The following is a 9,384-nucleotide window of genomic DNA, read 5'->3' on the forward strand; positions in this document are numbered from 1 at the left end:
CCGAGGGGCAGCCGCGGCACCGCAACCGGGGCGGGCGCCGCCAGCCCCGGCCGCAGCCCCGGCGCCCCCCCCGCCCGCTCGGGCCCGCCCCGGCGGCAGGGGGGATGGGCTCGCCCGTCTCCCTCGGCGAGCGCAGAGCGGCGGCCGCAGTCCGGGCTGGGGCGGGCGGGCGGCGGGGGGTGGGGGGGGGGTGGGGGGGGGGTGGGGAGCGGCCCCCCCACCCCCGGCTCGGAGCGCTGGGCGGCGGCGGGGCGGGCCCGGCGGGCGGCGGGGCGCGGCGGAGCGGGCGCTGCGGCTCTTTTCTTCTCCCCCCGCTCCCCCCCGCTCCGGGCGAGCGCGGCGGCGGCGCGGCTCGGAAAATGGCGGCCGGGCTCCTTCTCTGCTCTGCCCTCCCCCTCCCGTCAGCCGGAGAATGCACCCGGGGAGGGAGGGAGGGAGGGGGGGGGAGGAGGAGGAGGGGGGCGCCGCAGCGCCCCCGCCGGTCGCCGCGCGCACCGCGCCCGCCCGCAGCCAGGGGGCCCCGCCGAGCTCCCGCCGCCGCCGCGCCGCAGCGCCGGGCGCCCGCCGCGCGGAGGAGCTGCAGTGCGGGAGGGGCGTTCGCCGCCGCCGCCGAAGGAGGAGGAGGAGGAGGAAGATGGGGGGGAACGGGGGGGGGGGAGGCGGGGCGGACCCGCCGCCTATTGTCCGGCCGCCGCAGGCGGCTGCTCCCCCTGCCGCCGCCCGCAAGGGGGCGCCCGCGCCGTAGCGCGCAGGCGCGCTCGGCCCCGCGCAAGGGCGGCGTTCCGCAGCGGCGCGCGGGGCACGCTGGGAGCTGTAGTCCCACACCCCCGCCCCGGGCAGCCACGTGCCGCCATCCCGCCGCGGGGTCCGGGCTCCCCCCCGCACCGCCGGCGCAGGGCGGGGGGCCCCAGCCCACTCCCTGCAGAAACCTTCACTGTTTCAAGTGTTTCCCCCTCCCCGAAACGACGCTTCTCATTTTCCCCCATCTCCCAGCCCGCTCCCTGCGGAAAAAAACTTCCACTGTTTTAAGTGGTCTCCCCCAAAAATCCAGCTGCAGCCCCAGAAGTATCTCACTGGCTCCTTTCTCATTCCCCCTGCCAGGCTCTTCAGCTTTATTCCCAAAAATTCTGCTGAAAAGTGCCATCATAACCCTTCAATCCAGAGCACCCAAAGCCAACGCTGCTGCGGGAGCCGTCACTGCAGAACGCAGCCCCGGCTGCACAACCCGAAGGGTGTCAGCCCCCCGAAGGGCTCCCGGTTCCCGTGCCCGTGGGTGGAGGTCTGCGTGCTCCCGGCAGCTCCGCACATGGGGCCGGCAGCCCCCGGTGTCGAGGCTGTTATAGCGAACACCATAAGGAGACGCAGGGTTGGAAACCTCGGGAACGTGGTCTGCAGCCGCGCAGAAGAGGGTGTCTCATACCACCATAAGGACACTTTCTCCCTCTCCTCGACAAACTCCATCTCACAACGTGCACTGGACACGGCGAGAGGCAGCAGCGTGGAAAAGAACGAGTTTGGGACTGCAGAAGCCATTTCACCTCTTTGACCTTCAGTTTTGCCGTTTGCACAGAGGTGACACCGATCCGTGCATGTTCACCGGACACGCTCGGGGTGCCACAAACCTGCTCGGTATCGCTGCCACGCAAAGGCACTCTCCCCCCTCAGGCGGGTCTATGTGTCGATTTTGATTTGTTATCTCTTGCAGCCAGCACACTACTTTCCCCTCGCTGCAGCTATGCTGCCTCTACAGTAGGAATGCCGTTATGCCACTAAAAAAGTGCTTTATACCATCATTCGTCTGCAAAGGGAAAAAGCCACAGCAGTGCATGCTGGTTTACACCATCAGAGAGCAATACTTGCCCTGGGAAGCTGAGTTCAGGGCAAAAAATAAAGTTGTACTGTCTCAACTGCAGAATTAGGCAACACCTATGAATACCGTGTCCATAGCCAGCACGGGCAATCCTGACTTGGATTATGCAGCACATGCAGACAAGTTTCTTTCCTGCTCTTGCTTCAAATCCCACCACCACACAAGGGGACAAGCAATGCTCCCCTCTTTTAAAAGCATTTGGAGGTACACAGAGTCAAGACACTACACAAAGAGCTCCTATCACTCTTTAAAATTAAATATATTGCTTAACAAATCACGACATGGAACTGACATTACAGCTGGGTTTTTGGGGGTTAGGAAATCCATGGGCAACACACTTCATTATTTTTTCCTACGTTCACAGCCAAAGCCACCCCTGAGGCCAGAAACCGACTGTGTCTCTGCTGACCAACACAAAGGCTCAAAACTTGGCTCATACTTAAGTGTTTTTCAAGAAAAGCGTCCCACTAAGGACCACAGAGAGTGATTCTGGTTGTTGTGCCCTAGCAGGGAGCTGCAGGCAGGGAGCTGCAGACAGGCAGCTCTGCTCCTGTGCCTGCTGCCCCGTGCGCTCGCAGTCCTCCCCTCCCAGATGGCCCTTCCCTGTCCCAATGCACCAGTTACCCAGTCTCAGCAATTTCATGCAGTATCTTGAAAATAGAGTCTAGGGACCTTGACCTGGGCTTTAAGTCAATGATGAAACCACGCCAAGGAGGACATCAGGACAGTGTGTTATCAGCAACCCCATATCCAGCACAGAACCAGGTCACAGGGAGAATATATTCTATTCTTAAGGGTAACAGAAATACCCTTCCTGAAAGACGGTCACATCATTAACTCCAACAGCAGCTTCGTGCTTTCTCCTGATCTGTTTCTCCCCATCACACTTAGGCAGCTCTTAGGAAGCCAGGACACAGGACCCTACAACACCATAAATACCTTTGACTTCCCCCTAAAAACCAAAAAAAGTTTATCTAGAATTCAGTTCAGCTAAAAAGCAGAAGTAGCAACAAATGACTGGAACAGACGAGGGAGGGAAAGGCTTTCGCCATCCATTCAAAAAGAAATTCCTGCGCAATAAGGTTTCTAATCTTTTGTTCATTCTGCACTGCAGAATTTCCTGCTAATTGAGGCAAGTCTAATCAAGAGCTGAGATCTCTAGCTTGACAGTTTAGTACAGATCTGGATCGTCCCGCAGCGTATCTACAGCTTTCATCATTCAACTCGATCTGGAGATGATGTAGCAAAAATTGCTGTGCAGTCTAAAATAATACAACTTTGGCCTCTGACACATACCTTTTTATAGCCCTCCCAGTCTCCATTTTCCATTCAAAATAGTGCTGCCACATGTCCTCCGGGTCACCCAGCTACTCCTGTACCAGCCACCCTCACCCATGAGTCCCTCGCAGGGCTTCGTTCCTGCTCTTGAGATGCCTCACGTGAACAGGAGCAGCTCTCCCCAGTGAATCCACATTTTCACACTATCATTCTTTGAAATCTTTCTTTGAAGTCACCCTCTTCCGCAAAGCGTGAAGAACACACAAACCACAGGGTTCAATATATGGTGAGTGTTACGTACTCAACTGCTCATACCTGATCGTTACCTCGTCTTTCCCACACGCGTTCGTTGCCTCTACCTATTAATCCTTGTGACTTGCCTTCATTGGACCTGCCTCAGAAATTTAGCAGTCTCTACACAAGTATATGCACAGCTGTACATACAGCTAAGTCAAACATCCTAGGGGATGGGAAGGGAGACTTTTGAGCCTGTAAAAACGTGGCATCTGTTTGAGAAACATCCTGAAGGTAAAGAAGGCAATGGCCACCAAAGAACATAGTGAAGAGACTCCCCACAGATACAACCACAACTTTTGCATCTTCATTTGCAACCTCATTAGATACCCTACAAAAAGCAGCAAACTCCGTGGCCACAGAGGCTTCAGAAGATGGCAAGACTTGTCTGGTTTAAAGCTAAATATAGATAAGCTGTAGCAACAAGAAGAGACCTTCGCAGTGATCATCGTTCTTCTGATATTCTTCTTCAACATTAGAGAAAGTGTGCAGTGACGTTAAGGCACTGCTTAGCTGTGACAGGCACAGCTCATCCCAGCCAGCTACTCTGAAAATGATCACTAAAAAGGGAAAGAATAAGAGCAAAGTTCTTAAACACCGAGCAGAGCCACATGAAGGTAAATAGTGCAGAGGCTGGTGGAGCTCAGCAACTCTGATACGCCCCTGATCAGGGAGATACCTGTCCTACTAATGCATCCTAAGGTCGAGCTACGAATCTGGATCTCCCTTGGGGACTTCTAGATTGATGGATTAAGTTTTAGTTTGCTTGATAGAAACAGGAAATGAATATACTACTCACTAAAAAAAGCTGAACGATCCACATCAGTAACACTGCTTGTTTGAAAACCTGCTTGATGATCAAGTCATTTGATACAGACATTCACAATTTCAAGGACAACATGCTTGTTCTCATAGTGGAGAGTCTACTCTATAAAACATCGGTACCTGTCAAGGTCACAGCTCTGTTGTTACCCAGGCTAGGGGGAAAATTAATTTAATCTGCTGTGAAGTTAAGGGGCATTGCTGATCATGACATAGTAATAAGCTATTTTGGATCAATTAGATTCCACTGCAAAATGTATTTATACAGTTTCCATAGAGATGAGAGGCTGGGAATGTATGACTATTTAACGAAGGTAATAAACAAATTTCACCACTGTATTTTTGAGTCACTGCCAAAGACGTTGGTCTCGTCGTGCCAAAAAGGACTTGAATGCTCCACACTGTTGCATCAGATCGATGCACGTTGTACAGAAGAGCCTGGTTTCCCAAAGTCCTCATGGGAACTTCTGTTTGAACCAGTTTGGGGAATACAGTGAAGAATTCCAAGGAAGAACCGCAGGCTGAGTACTCACTGTACAGCACCTGGAATTTTTAAGCAGTTAGTCCAGCTGGGGACCGATAGCCAGGTTTTATCAGCTTGCAGAGGGTAAAGCGTTCAAATCTACATTGAGTTGTCACCCTGTATCATGCAGGTCCCCATGAATTGCCAACAATATTATCATGTTGGATGAGGTCCATCCAAAACACGTGTACAAAACTGCAGAAGAAGTGCAAGAGTAAGCCTCCGAGCCCGTGGTTTTTTTTGGGTATTGCTTAAGAAACACCGCGATAGCAGTAATTAAGGCAATACTTTTTGTGCAGAGTACACTATACGATCCCAGACATTTAATGATGCCAGCAGTAAAATAAACTACAAATTAATAGCAGAATAAGTCAGGTGATAGCACACTTTGAAGAAGTTGCACTCCTTCCATTCCAGATGATAGGTAGTTGTACTGTGGGAGAGGAGGAGATTGGTAAAGAATAAAAAGGAAAGGAAAGGGGAACGTGATCCTGCACTAACCGTGTAAAAGCTGATGTCTTCTCAAACTGCAAGACACAGGGTGATTTTAGGGGACAACCCTTTCAAATCTCAACACTGAAATACACCCCATGGCTTTTGTATAGTAACAGCACAGGGATTCCACACTTGTGTTCCCACTGCGTTCAGTTCCACTGCGTGACAGACAAACAGATTTAGGAGTTTTCATGTAAATCAAAGTTAGAAGAATTAGTTAGGAACCAGCAACTGGTAACAAGCACAAGTATGTAACCAGTGGGACGGGGCTGAGGGGAAGACCCGATTTATACCCGCTGCGCAACTCAACCCTTCCTCCCCCTTCCACTTGGAAAGTCCCGATGTACTTTCCTTTATCCACGAGCCATGGCTAAGGCTTGCAGCACATCTTCACAGATCCAACACGCACCAAATCCTGCACCTCACACTCCCCCTCGCGAGCCAGCAGCAAACTGGAGACCTCCCAAGGCCACCGTCCAGCTGCTGCTGACACCAGGACGCGAAAGCTCTCCCTCTGCCACAAGCAAGATTAATTTAAGAGTCTTTGTTTATTAAATTCATGTTATAGCCTTCTTTTTCACATGGCTTTCCTCGGATCCACTAACAGGAGAATTAGTTTCTATTTCTGTTGTAGGGCACTCGGAACAAATCTACTGCTGTTTGGATTTCCAGACTCAGGGAAAAAATTGCTGCTCTATCGGTAGCTGCTTATAACTCGGTTTAATCCCAAACCGGAGCAGCAGTTTAACCAGACTGAAACACAGCTGATAACCAGGATATCAGATTATTTACTCTTTTGGTCATGCTCAAGAGTCACCTAGCACCTTTAGATCAGAGCTGTGCTCCCAGAGCTTCTGTTGCAGAGGTAACACCATCTGCAAGTCTCAGAGCCTCAAGTTTCAGGGCTTCACGCAAATTCCTCAGTCTTGGACAAATCCACCTGCCTTCAAAGCCTCGGCAGCACAGGCAGACATCAGAGATCATAGGTGGAAAAAGTCAAGTCCCTACATGCTCTCGTTATTGAGGATAGCTCCTATGACAAGGCTAGCGCAGGAGAATCGGTGCCCAGACGAACGCAGGGAAATGGCAACGAGAGGATGAAGGCACCGAGTCCCTCGTTTCTGCCACCACCACGCACAGAAAGCTTCGGAGCAGCATAGACTGCACATTTTTCCCCTGTGCCTGTTAGATGTGAAGGACCAGGCAGACCTTCTGCTCCTCTGCTCTGAGAAACCCTCCCTCCCCTTTGAGGAGCTGCAGGTAAAGAGCTTTATAAAACTTATGGGCTATAAAGGAGTTGCTTTCTTCTATGACGAAAAAGCACTGCAAACTGCAACAATGATATTAGGTGCTCGAGTCTGAGCACAAGTCAGGGATACCGGATACAAAAGCCCTCGGATCAGAGGTTTGAAGCAATTGGCACAGGAACAGATGACACACTCATACACTCAAAAAAACAAGGTCCAACTAGATCCTCACCACAAGAAGCCAACGCCTGTGAGCAAAAATGCAGCATGGACGTGACGGCCCGACACGAGGACAGCCTGCACATCCTCCTCGGTACGCCCTCCAGCAGACTTACGTGTGACCCGCTGCCACAGGCACACCTCCTTCCCCTCGGCTCCTGCCAGCTCACGGGAAGCAGAAGGGACCTGGCGTTATCCTCCTACACACCCGTCCCTGACCCGCTCCGTTGGGGAACGCGAGTGGCTTCAACACCCTCCCAAACGCAAAGCCGGGGTTCTCTCTCCAGCAGCGAGGCTGCACGGTGCAGGCACCACCTGCAGCTGTCCCAGTCATCAACACGAAGAGGACACTGTCACTCCATTTTACAATGGCTGAAGTGCTCTTAAATTTTACTTTTTCTACTCCTCCAAGTTTTCCAGACTGAAGCACAAGGCTAACAAGCTCACATTTGGAATCTGAACGTTTTGTTAGCCAGAACACCACCACCATCGACTGCTGGAGACCCTCATCAGCTGGCGTAAGCCCCGAAATCACAGGGCTGACAAGACCCCAGGGCTGTGCAAGGACCCAGGCAGCTGTCAAGCTCCACACTGCCACATGCTAAACCCCCATTTCGCAAATACATCAGCGTGTGGCACTTTGGAAATAAGGACCAGTTTCCAGAGAAGCTGTCTGCCGACTTCCTACCAGTTTCAGCAGGACCTGTAGGAACACAGACTTCCATGAAATTTAGTGACAACCTCCAAAACCTATTACAGGGAGTTTTAATTCCTTTTTTAAAGCCCACATAACAACTTAGTGTTATTATGTGTACAAAGAGTCAGAGCCTTTCCTGTTGTGTTAGCCAACTGGAGATCAGATACCAGAGCAGACTTGTCTAAGGTCAGTGTGAAAGAATTGAGTAAAGATTTTTAGTTTTCCTATTACAAGAGAATTTGTCTAAATTCAGCCTCCATAATTGGCCTAAAGTCAGGCTGCTTTGGCTTGTAGATTTAGGGAAAGAGGGAAATATCCTTCCCTTTAGGTTTTGTTCAGCTTCACAGAACTTGCTCGCTGTACCTGTTTAGGAGACAATTCTTCACCTGTAATAACATCGGCAAGGTAAGAGGTGACTTTTCAAAACGAGCATCAGTGAACCCTTCCTGCCCTCCGCTCCAGACCCAGGAGCACTACGGCCACTTCACACACAGGGAAGCCAGTGGCACAGAAACATGAGCATGAAAATCCAGGTCCAGACCTTCGCTTTTCACGGGACAAAGCCGAGTGCGCTCTGACAGGGATGCGCAAAACTCTTGATAGGATAAGTACGGATGTAAGCCAGATTATACCAGCAAGTGGAAAGGGCCTGACTGGTGTAAACCTGGGGTTTAAGGATGCGCGCAATGAGGGGGGGAGGAAATGGGAGATCTTTCTTTTTCTGGGCAAGTCACACCTCGATGTTGTTGCATACAAGGATGGGTAATACCAGGAAACATGCACACACGCTCCCAAGAGGAGGATACACATCTCTTCACTACGTACGGGCATCAGAATGGCTTTGGAAAGAGAAACAACCTGTACACACATGGGATGAATCCACATTTTCAGCAGCACTCCAGAACCTCCATTTTAAAGTTACACATTCCCCAAGAAACTACGTGCAGGGCTCCAGACTCGCCCCACGCCATCGGAAGCCGCACCGCCGCCCGCAAACGCCGCTCAGCACATCCGACCCGGCCAGCGCGGCGGCTCGCACGACCCAAAGCTCGGCCTCGCTGTGCCAGGCAGGGAGCGGGGGCAGACCGTACCTTGCTGGGCATCTTGGCCAGGCCCATCCTCACCACCTGCGGTCCAGTCGGTCAGCCGGCGGCACGGGGAGGGCCTCGGGATCCTTCCAGCCTCTGCCGACGCCTGGTAGGTCTGCAAGTTTCTTGTTTCTTTATTTGAGGAGGTGGAAAAATGCGGGACCTGGGGAAAGAAAGGGCTGTCAGCAGAGCGGGGGCAGAGCCCACGCGACCCCGGCTCTTCCAGCCCCCCCTTGCCCTCCATCCCGCCCCGGGCCGGCCGGCACGGACGGGGCCCGGCAGCGCCCCCAGGCCGGGCTGTGGGGTGCGGGGGGCTGGGGGCTGCCACCCCCGCATCCTTCTAGAAGCCCCCCGGGCCCAGCGGCGCTTCCCCAGGCTAAAATGGAGGCCCGCGGGGGGCGGGGAGGGGGGTCCCCGCTCCGCACGGAGCCGGCCCGGCCCGGCCCCCCCCGGGGCAGCGCGGCGGGGCGGAGCTCTCCGCGGCGCCCCGGGCCCTGCGGCCGCCCCTCACCCCGAGGCGAGCCCCGCTCCCCAACTCCCCGGGGGGCCGCGGGAGGAGCCGCCCCCCCCACCCCGCTCCCGCCGGCCCCGCCGCGGCCCGGCCCCCGCAGCCAAGTTGCAGGACGGCGGCGGCGGAGGGACCGGGGGGGGGCGGCGACTTGGCCTGGCGCTGCCCGCGGGCGGCGGGCCCCGCTCCGTGCCCCGCGCCCCCCCGGCCCCCCCCCCCCCCCCCCCGCACCAGCGGCACCGCGCCCCGCACCTACCTGCGCCGCTCAGCCAGCCTTGAAGTGGGGACCTTCCGCCCTCCCCCGCCCCCATTGGCTGAGCGCGGGGCATGGGCCCGTCCCATT

General features: G+C 54.3%; 1 protein-coding gene across 4 annotated transcripts in view; it reads right to left on the reverse strand.

Annotated features, from left to right (window-relative positions):
- Window positions 1–8,560, reverse strand: part of KANSL1 (KAT8 regulatory NSL complex subunit 1) — a 99,419-nt gene extending 90,859 nt beyond the window's left edge. For all 4 annotated transcript variants that reach the window (XM_086626577.1, XM_086626578.1, XM_086626576.1 and 1 more), the window contains exon 1: window positions 8,537–8,560. The gene's annotated coding sequence lies outside the window, so the exon portion shown is untranslated. The remainder of the gene's footprint in view (window positions 1–8,536) is intronic.
- Between the last annotated feature and the right edge of the window lie 824 nt (window positions 8,561–9,384).

Source organism: Tauraco erythrolophus, chromosome 25 (genome assembly GCF_009769465.1).
Source record: "Tauraco erythrolophus isolate bTauEry1 chromosome 25, bTauEry1.pri, whole genome shotgun sequence".
Lineage (NCBI taxonomy): Eukaryota > Metazoa > Chordata > Aves > Musophagiformes > Musophagidae > Tauraco > Tauraco erythrolophus.